Raw genomic sequence first — 10,518 nt, forward strand, 5'->3', positions numbered from 1 at the left:
ATTGTTTTTTTAATAAAACTAATCATATTATATCAACTATTCGAAATTCCACTACTTTTGTAACTCTATTAAAATGTTTGATGATATAAAATATTTTAATGCAAGGTAATCATTTTGTGATGAATGGTTATTGTTTTCTTTTGAATGATAACCAATTTTTTAAAAAATGATAACTATTTGATGAAAAATAATTTAGATGAATCATAATTTTTCTAATAAATGATAAATGTTTGAAGAATGAAAATTTTCTGATGTAATGATAACTATTTGATGAATGATAATTGTTTTCCAATGAATGTTAAATGTTTTTTGATGAATTATAATTTTTTTCAGATGAATGATAATAATTTTTCGATGAATGATAATTATTTTTCGATGAATGATAAATGTTTTTCGATGAATGATAAACTTTTTTCGATGAATGATAAATGTTCGATGAATGATAAATATTTTTCGATGAATGATAATTGTCTGATGATAATTAGTTTTTGATGAATGATAAATGTTTTTCGATGAATGATAAATATTTTTCTGATGGTTGGTGGTGGTGGTTGGTTGTGGTGCGGGTGGTTGGTGGTGATGGTTGTGATGGTTGGTGGTGGTAGTAGTTGGTGGTGTGTGGTTGGTGGTGTGTGGTTGGTGGTGGTGGTGGTTGCTGATTGTGGTGGTGGGTGATGGTCATGGTGTGGGTGGCGGTGGTAAGTGGTGTTGATTGATGGTGATGGTGGGTGGTGGTGGTGGTGGTGGTGGGTGATTGTTGTGGTGGCAGCAGTGGTGGTGGTTGGTGGTGGGTTATGGTGGTGGTTGGTGGTGGTTGATGGTGGTTAGTGGTGGTGGTTGGTGGTGGGTGGTGGTAGTGGCTGGAGGCAGGTGGTGGTGGTGGTTGTGGTGGTGGGTGATGGTTGGTGTTGGCAGGTGGTGATGGTGGTGGTGGCGGGTGGTGGTGGTGGGTGGTAGGTGGTGGTGGGAGGCGGGTGGTGGGTGGTAGGAGGTGGTGGTGGGTGGTGGTTGTTGTTCGTGGTGGGTGGTGGTGGGTGGTGGTTGTTGGTGGTGGTTGTAGTGGGTGGTGGTGGTTGTGGTGTGGGTGGTGTGGGTGGTGGTGGGTGGTGGTGATGGTGGGTGGTAGTGGTGTGGTTGGTGGTTGGTGGTGGTGCGTGGTGGTGGTGGGTGGTGGTTGTTGGTGGTGGATGGTGGTTGTAGTTAGTGGTGGTGGGTGGTGGTTGATGGTGGTTGTTGCTGGTGGTTGGTGGTGGTGGTGGGGGTGGTGGTTGGTGGTTGGTGGTTGGTGGTTGGTGGTGGTGGTGGGTGGTGGTTGATGCTGGTGGGTGGTGGTGGGTGGGTGGTGGTGGTGGTTAGTGGTGGTGGGTGGTGGTGGTGGTGGTGATGATGGGTGGTGGTTGGTGGGTGATGGTGGTGGTTGGTGGGGGTTGGTGGTGGTGGGTGGTGGGGGTAGGTGGTTGGTGGGGGTGGTTGGTGGTGGTGGTGGTGGTGGTGGGTCGTGGAGGTGGTGGTTGGTGGTGGTGGGGGGGAGGGTGGTGGTTGGTGGGGGTTGGTGGTGGTGGGTGGTTGGTAGTGTTGGGGGTGGTGGTGGTGGGTGGTGGTGGTTGGTGGTGGGTGGTGGTTGCTGGTGGTGGGTGGTAGTGGTTGGTGGGGGTGGTGGTGGGTGGTAGTGATGGTTGGTAGTGGTAGTGGGTGGTGGTTGCTGGTGGTGGTTGGTGGTGGTGGGTGGTGTTGGTGGTTGGTGGGTGGTGGTGGTTGGTGGTGGTGGTGGTTGTTGGTGGTGGGTGGTGGTGGTGGGTGGTGGTGACGGTGGGTGGTAGTGTGTGGGTGGTGGTGGTGGTTGGTGGTTGTTGGTGGTGGATGGTGGTGGTAGTTAGTGGTGGTGGTTGGTTGATGGTGGTGGGTGGTGGTTGATGGTGGTGGTTGCTGGTGGTTGGTGGTGGTGGTTGTTGGTGGTTGTTGGTGGTGGGGGTGGTGGTGGGTGGTGGTGGGGGTGGTGGTTGTTGGTGGTGGTTGGTGGTGGTGGTGGGTGGTAGTTGGTTGTGGTGGTTGTTGGTGGTTGATGGTGGTGGCGGGTGGTGGTTGGTGGTGGTGGTGGGATAGTGAAGGATTCCTGAGCGAACTAAGGGTACCAGCGAACTCAACGAACCAAAGCAAAAAACATAAACCCGCTATGATGAACGACGAACAGGAATTCAATTCATCAATCCATGACGTTTTAGATGACGATTCTAACATGAAAGTTGCCTAAAATGTTGCATCTAATGCTCGTCAATCGTCAATTTAAGCTGAAACATCACATAAATTACGAATTTGAATCATGAAGAAATTGTTGACTTTTTTCTCCAAATCTTTAACTCACAAATTCGAGCTCGAATCTAATATTTAGAATCTGAAACTTTGCAGATAGATTCATGATATGGATACTAACATATATGCGTTTTTAATTTTGTACATGACTTGATTTTTGTGAAATGCATCTACTAATTAATTCATCTACTTTTTATCTGTCTAGAGTCTAAAGTTCGTTGAGTGTTCAATCTGGAGTTCAATCTGCAAGTTGAGTGTTCAATCTGGGTTCAATCTGCAACATATTAGGTTCAATCTGCAACAGATTGGGTTCAATATGTGTACGAGTTCAATCTGTACACAGATTGAACCCAATCTGTTGTAGATTGAGTTATATGTGTCACATAGAAAAAAAAAATTTCAATCTGTAAGTTCACTCTGCTACAGATCAAACATATTAGGTTCAATCTGCAACAGATTGAGTTCAATCTGTGTACGAGTTCAATCTGTACACAGATTGAACCCAATCTGTTGTAGATTGAGTTATATGTGTCACATAGAAAAAAAAATTTCAATCTGTAAGTTCAATCTGCTACAGATCGAAGCTCAATCTACCTACAGATCGAAGCTCAGATTGTGTGTGGGTTCTTTGGATTCTCTTCCATCCTGAGTTCTCTCTGAATTCACTATATATATATATATATATATATATATATATATATATATATATATATATATATATATATATATATATATATATATATATATATATCTATTACTACCTAAAAAGTGACACCATGTGTCATAAATTAGCCCTAATAAATTCTATCTTATTTAATCATTTACAAAAAAAAAAAAAAAAAAATTTCATTTTTCCTTATTTCCTACTTAATTTTATAATAAGGTAATAATTATAAAAATAAAAGAATTGGAAAATTCATTAATAATAATATTTAAGTTTTAATCCTTTCATTTTCCATGTATTAAATTGATTAATTTCAATCCTTTCATTATTCTTATAATAAATAAATAAGTTTTAACCTTTTCATTTTCCTTATATTAAATAGGTTATTATAATGTTGCCTATAAATACTCATTATTCATTTTCACAATACACATTTTTCATTTCACCTCATACATTGCAAATACTAATTAATAATTGATAGAGTTTTATATATGTTAGTTCTTAATCATCATCATCATCAATTTAGTAAGATTATTTCCTCATGTAATGTTGTATATTCATCTATCACACGAACGTTAGACTTATGCTACAGTATGACTTTATTAACAAGTTATTGGTGTATATGGGTATTTTTCTATTATCATGTGAAATTTATCCGTTTTGATAGTTGTTTAGAGTTCGTTCATATATATATATATATATATATATATATATATATATATATATATATATATATATATATATATATATATATATATATATATATATATATATATATATATATATATATATATATATATATATATACTTTTACGTTGATTATAGTTCTTCGTCAATAATGTATTTGTTGTGTTTTTAATTATTTATTATTATTATTATTATTATTATTATTATTATTATTATTATTATTATTATTGTTGTTGTTGTTGTTGTTGTTGTTGTTGTTGTTGTTGTTGTTGTTGTTGTTGTTGTTGTTTAGGTTTCTTTTATTGTTAATATGTAGTGATGTCAACATCTTACTCGGACAAGTTTCAGATATTACAACATTAAGGGACAAAGCATTGTGGAGTATTTCCTATTGCGAATATGTACATATATTAGAGAACACAAATTGTTTCATTTTTGTATTGGATTGTAAGTATGATTTATTTAATTTAGCTTTTCTCTTGATGTTCAATATTTCCTTTTAATGTTGTATTATTAAATATTTTCTTTAGCAATTATTTGCATCATATAGTTCTTTGATAATGGATAAAGAAATTATGTCTTCTTTTTGTATCATATTTGTTATGAATGTAGGTTACAAATATTAAAGAATGCAAATTTTTTTTACTATTATATTGAATTGTATGTACGTTTTGTTTGATTTAACTTTTTTCTTGATTCTTAATATTTTTTTTATGTTTTATTATTAAACGTAATCTTTTAGCAATCCTTTACATCATAGAGTTCTTTGATAGATAATATGATAAACAAAAATTATGTCTTCTATACATGGATAATACTTACTTCATATGATGATGAATAACAATATAACATTATTATTATGATAAATTATAGTAAAATGATTATTAATGTAATTAACGATGGTAAAAAAAAATTGATTCTTGAATAACAAAGATAATTTAACATGTATTGAATAAGTCAACCATATTATACGTTATGTTTGATCGAGTAACTATTACGGAGTAGTCTAATTAGCATACATCAAGTTTAATATTAACCAGCTTATTATTAAGTATTAAGTGAATACTCACTACGTATCAAATATTTGAGTTTTCATGTAACTATAATTACTTAATTATTACTCATAATAGATGTGTTTAAGAAAATAAAAATATAAAGATGGTAAAAATAGTTGATTAATTAATCAGGATAAGACAATTTAGAACTAAAAAATTAATGATAAAATGTTGCGTATAAAGTCTTTCAGTTTGATTATTGATATTAAGTTATTATCATACAATTGATCCTAAATATTTTTAATCATAACTAAAATTGATGCATGTTATGCATAATAACAATAGCTTTAAACTTTTCATTTTCCGTAAACATTCATAATAACTTTATGTTATGTCATAAATAATAACAATAGTTTTAACCTTTTCACTTACCTTATATATAGTACTTAATTAAATTGATAGTCATTGTTGTCTTCAAATACTATTTTTCATTTTTTACCGCACTACACTTTTCAAATGAAATAATGATAGTTTTCAAATGAACGACACAAATTGATTTACGTATGTTTATATTCAAATATTCCAGATTCGTATTGTTAACCGTCGACATTAATCGCTTCACGTACCAACATTACAAGTGCGATGCAACAACACTTACCATATCCGTGGAACGCACGGGCAATGCACCTAGTATATATATAAAAGGAAAGATTGGAGATGAAATATGCATGATGACAAATAAAGGAGAAGTAGGCATTCATTAATTTACTAGTAATAATAACCTAACAATTCTTCTAGAAGACCATAACTTAGATTCATGAATGTGTGTTTATAAGAAACGTATGGAATTATATATATATACATATATTAAAAAGGATGAAAGTTAATTACTGGCCGTCCCGTGAAAAATATGGGCCCTGTTCAGCAAATACAAATTGGGCCTTTTGTATCGTAAAATTTTTTATATATATAATAATAAGTTCTATAAAACTAATAATATCATGAGTACTATCATCTTTCAAAATATCGGTTGCAAAAAACTTAATATCAAACAATTAATGGACTTGCGTTGGATCACTAAATATAATATATGTTGGGTTTTTCTTGGGCCCCTTCGGATTATAGGCCCTGTTCTATAGCACACTTAGAACATGCTCAAATCCGCCTCTGAATTTCTACCGGGTGAACATCTTACTCTTGTATACAGTAACCAATATCCCAGTCTTAATCACATGAATAGTCTGGTCATATATAAGGGTAAGAAGATGTTCACTAGAGTAAATTGGTAATTAACTTTCTTCCCTTCACTTAGGCGTAACCCCTCTACTCTCTATTGACTATATATATAGCATTTGTTGATGATATGATGATATAGCTGATAAGCTCACAATTCACCTACATGTGGTCTAACCACGTGTAATTTAATTTAACTATATATAATAAGAAAAGGAATTGAACATGGTATATATACTTGTACATTAACAAAAGTCAATATTTTTATAAAAATAACTTGTATGATCTTCTAAAAAAACTAAAAGTTGATGGAAGGGTAGTGACATAATTGTCTTCACAATCCACAAACTTTCGTCATTGCATAATTAGGCTATTCATATTTTGGTTATATCTTAGCACCCAAATTGTATAGCTTATAGTCGAGATTGTATTTTTATCGTTAGTTTTTGGTTCGGGGCTGCTTGCCTATTGCAGGCCCTCTCATTCGCTTGTACAGTTTTCTTAATTACACTATTACATTCTAGCACAATTAGACGTGTGAAAAATCCTATTTAGACGTGTTGAACAACACGTCTACATGTGACGGCTTCAATTGAGTGGTGACATATAGTGCGGTTCAAGGAACAGCTCTAAAAACTCTCAAGTAGACGTGTTGTCAAATCATTAGATTAGGCTGTCCGTTATGTCTTTTAGACGTGTTCCGTTATTTACAATTAGACGTGTTCCGTTAGTTGCAATTAGACGTGTTCCGTTAGTTGCAATTAAACGTGTTCTAGTAAATGTTAACCATGGTTAAACTCAAATATTTTAAGTAATACCTGCCAAATACCGCCAAATAAATTCTAACGCCAAATAAATTAATATCCAAATATTTCAAATAACACCCGCCAAATATAAAATGCATTAAATATACCAAATTAAATTTACTACAAAACCAAACTATATATATATATATATATATATATATATATATATATATATATATATATATTTAAAGTATTTACAAAAAAAAGTCATAAATGTAATTTACAATGGATGGATTCTAAACTAATATAAGATAACTATAATTGGTTCTTTGTCATCCCTCTGCTAGTCTTGCCTCTATCTCCCTCTGCCAACAACATTATAAAATAATTTCACATGTTTAGTTATGTAATGCTTTGTACTTAGAAAAGTTATTTAAGATACCTTGAACGAGAAATTGTTAACTAGATATCTTTTTTGTGTTAGGTTCTCCTACTGCAACTGTCAAATTCAGCTGTTATACAATTGAATCACGTCTAAATGGAAACATGTCAAATTCAGCTGCAATACAGAGCATGCTTAAAACAAATCAGTATAATTAGCAGATTGCATTAAAGTACATTAAAAAAATCATTGGGCAGCAAACTCTTAAGAACCTCATTATGAGTGGACAATTTCATTCTCCAGCGTCCTAATACATTTGTACATTGTATAAGTATTACTCTGTATTTCGTAACACTGAAACATGATAATTAATAGAGATCTATAGAATAACAAATACATATACACAGTTAAAAAAAAATAATATATATATATATATATATATATATATATATATATATAGAGGAAGGCAAAAGAAGGCATTCGACATACTCTTTTTCAATATTAGTCTCATACTACTCCACTTACTAGTGAACAGTCCAACATCGTTTAATTTTGCACCATAAGTTGAGAAAAGTAATAATAATGCATTCAACAATACTACTTATATATGTATTTATCCACTCACTCATAGGCAAAGTATATACTATCACCTTATCCGACCAAGCCTCATGAGGAATTATCAAGCACCATATGAAATAGAGGTCTTGAACTTACCTTTGCAACGACTCAGTTGTCTATAAGCACAACAACAAAATTTTGCTGCAAGAATTGAACTCGAGACATGCTCACATGCATCTCCATACATTTATAATTACAAATCGCTTATCGACGATTGGTACCAAACTTTTAATAATGAAAAGTTTACGGATACCAAGGTTCATACAAATACAGATCTAAAGTTTATTAAATTTGACACGAAAAGCAGGGGAAATGGAATGAAATAGTACTTGCCTTTAAAAAAAAAAAAAAAAAATGGAATGAAATAGTAATAAGAAAGAAAAATATACAGAGAATTAGCTAGTAAAGCATTTTAACTTTGGAATAAAATATAATATATTAGACTACTAGATATTGAGCGATTAACAACGAGGAGTTGCTACAACAAGTATAGGGCATTTCTTATGAACCGTTAGACCAACGCTCTCACTCATGTCCAACCTATCTTCACTAGACAATTTGAAATCAAACTTGTACACCAAATTAGCCAAAACAAGCTCGTTAAGAACCATCGCAAACTGAATAGCAGGACACCCTCGTCGTCCAGCACCAAATGGTATCAACTCGAAATGAAATCCTTTATAGTCAATAGGACTATTTAAGAACCTCTCTGGTTTAAACTCTTCTGGTTCTTCCCATTTTGAAGGATCTCTTGATATTGCCCATGCGTTAACGATCACTTGTGTCCTTGATGTAATATCGTAGCCAAGTATGTTGACGTCTTGTGTTGATTCACGAAGAACAAGGAGTGGAATCGGAGGGTGCAGTCGTAATGTTTCTTTGAGGACGGCTTTTAAGTAGGGCATTTTGTGTATGTCATCTTCTGTGATCATTGATCTTTCTTGGCCTATGATCTTTGCCTCTTGTTGTAGTTTTGTCATTACTTGTGGATGTCTTAATAACTCACTTATTGCCCACTCTAGATTCGTGAATGTAGTATCAGTTCCAGCAGCGAATACATCCTAGATATATAAACCAAAAATAATTAATGTAAAACATATATACAAGTTTTTTTAACAGCATGTTAGGAGTCACTGATGGAGACCCGCATTGGGTACCACCTACCAGATCATATCCGTTTCACGTGTCGGGGGAAACCGCATTAAGAAAAACCCCCTTTGAGGATCGAACGTGCGCCGAATTTGACCAAATACCCAGCAGGGTACCGTTCGGGCAATGCCTACTTGGTAAAGGATAATGAAATACAAAAGAAATTAACATGTTAATTTTACCAAGATGATAGCCTTAATCATCTCTCTTTCAATAAGAAAACCTGTTGTATTATCTCTTTGAATTTCTAATAAGATATCCACAAGATCTTGTCTTTCAACACCATTTTCTTTCTTGTTTAAATGTTCATCGATAACACATTCAAGAAACTCGTCAAATTCTTTAGCAACTTCATCAGTGCGTCGCTCTAATCCAGTCAGCCGATCCAGAAAAGATAAAGATGGAATATAACTCCCAACACTAAAACATCCCAATAACTCCAAAAACCTTTCTAACAAGTTTTTAAACTTCCTTCCATCGTACGTCTTCCCTAAAGCCACCCTACAAACGACATTATTAGTAAGTGAAATAATCAATTCACTCAAATTAACAATTGGTTCATGTGCTTCTTGGATCTTTTTGATCATAAGAGCCATCTCGTCTTCCCTCACTCGTCGAAATTATTGAACCCTTTTGTTGCTCAACAAATGGATTACTGCAATGCTTTTGATCTGTCTCCAATACTCTCCATATTGGCAAAAGGCTATGTCTTTTAAGCCATAACTTAGTCTACTTGGGATATTAAGTTTGGGTCTATTTGCAAAGATTAAATCATGAGTTTTCAAGATTTCTCGTGCTGCATCTGAGGATGAGGCAACAAGTACCGGAATGGTGCCAAGGCGGAGCAACATGAGTGAACCATAGGTTCGAGCCATAGCCGTGAGGGCATGGTGTGGGCTCGAGCCTAGTTGATGAAGGTTTCCAATTAATGGTAACTTTGGTGGAGATGGTGGTAGGTTTTTGTGGGATTTTGAAGATGAGAAAATTGACTTATAAAAAAGTAAGGCAAGAATGAAGGGAACACAAGAGAAAAGAAGGTATTGAACATTGAAAGACATTATATTGTGTTCTTGCTTAGTTTATAACAGATTAATTAGTAGCTCGTAGGTATTATGCAATTTATCATGAAAATTTTGTATGGCTATTGGTGTTACGTTATTGTACATATATATGCATGGTAAAATGATTTACATTTTCCAACAATTTTCTCGTGCAAATATGTTACATTTATTAATTATTACATCATGTTTATCATATTTATCATATTCATATTTATATTTATAACATCTTGTATAGTTTGTACCATGAAAAATCTTTGTAATCCTTATCTCAAATACTTCAAGGAACTTTCGGTGGTCGTTATATGTTGCTTGTATGCAAATGGTTATTTTTATTGGCCACATAAAATACAATGTATTATCTCGATATGTAAAGGATCGAAAGCCATTAATGAATGTTAGCAAAACCCTTTCAAAATTCATTAACGTGACGTAATTGATGTCATTCTAATTAAATCATATATCTATATATGTGTTGTAAAAACTGTTAGGATTTATTGGACCCAAACAAGACGTATGATTTAATCTAATCACACACCCACAAACGACAAACGAATTAGCTTAAGCAATAAACGACACAGGGATTTAACGTGGTTATATTCCAACTCCAAAACGAGGAGAAGGGTTTAATCCACGGGCGTAAACCAGAGAAATTTCTTATTATTTTTGTGCACAC

The 10,518-nt window shown here is 34.1% G+C and overlaps 1 pseudogene; it reads right to left on the minus strand.

The window, feature by feature from the left end:
- Positions 1–7,817: 7,817 nt before the first annotated feature.
- Positions 7,818–9,962, minus strand: LOC139846529 (3-beta-hydroxylase-like; annotated as a pseudogene).
- Between the last annotated feature and the right edge of the window lie 556 nt (positions 9,963–10,518).

The sequence above is a fragment of the Rutidosis leptorrhynchoides genome, chromosome 5 (genome assembly GCF_046630445.1).
Source record: "Rutidosis leptorrhynchoides isolate AG116_Rl617_1_P2 chromosome 5, CSIRO_AGI_Rlap_v1, whole genome shotgun sequence".
Classification (NCBI taxonomy): Eukaryota; Viridiplantae; Streptophyta; class Magnoliopsida; order Asterales; family Asteraceae; genus Rutidosis; species Rutidosis leptorrhynchoides.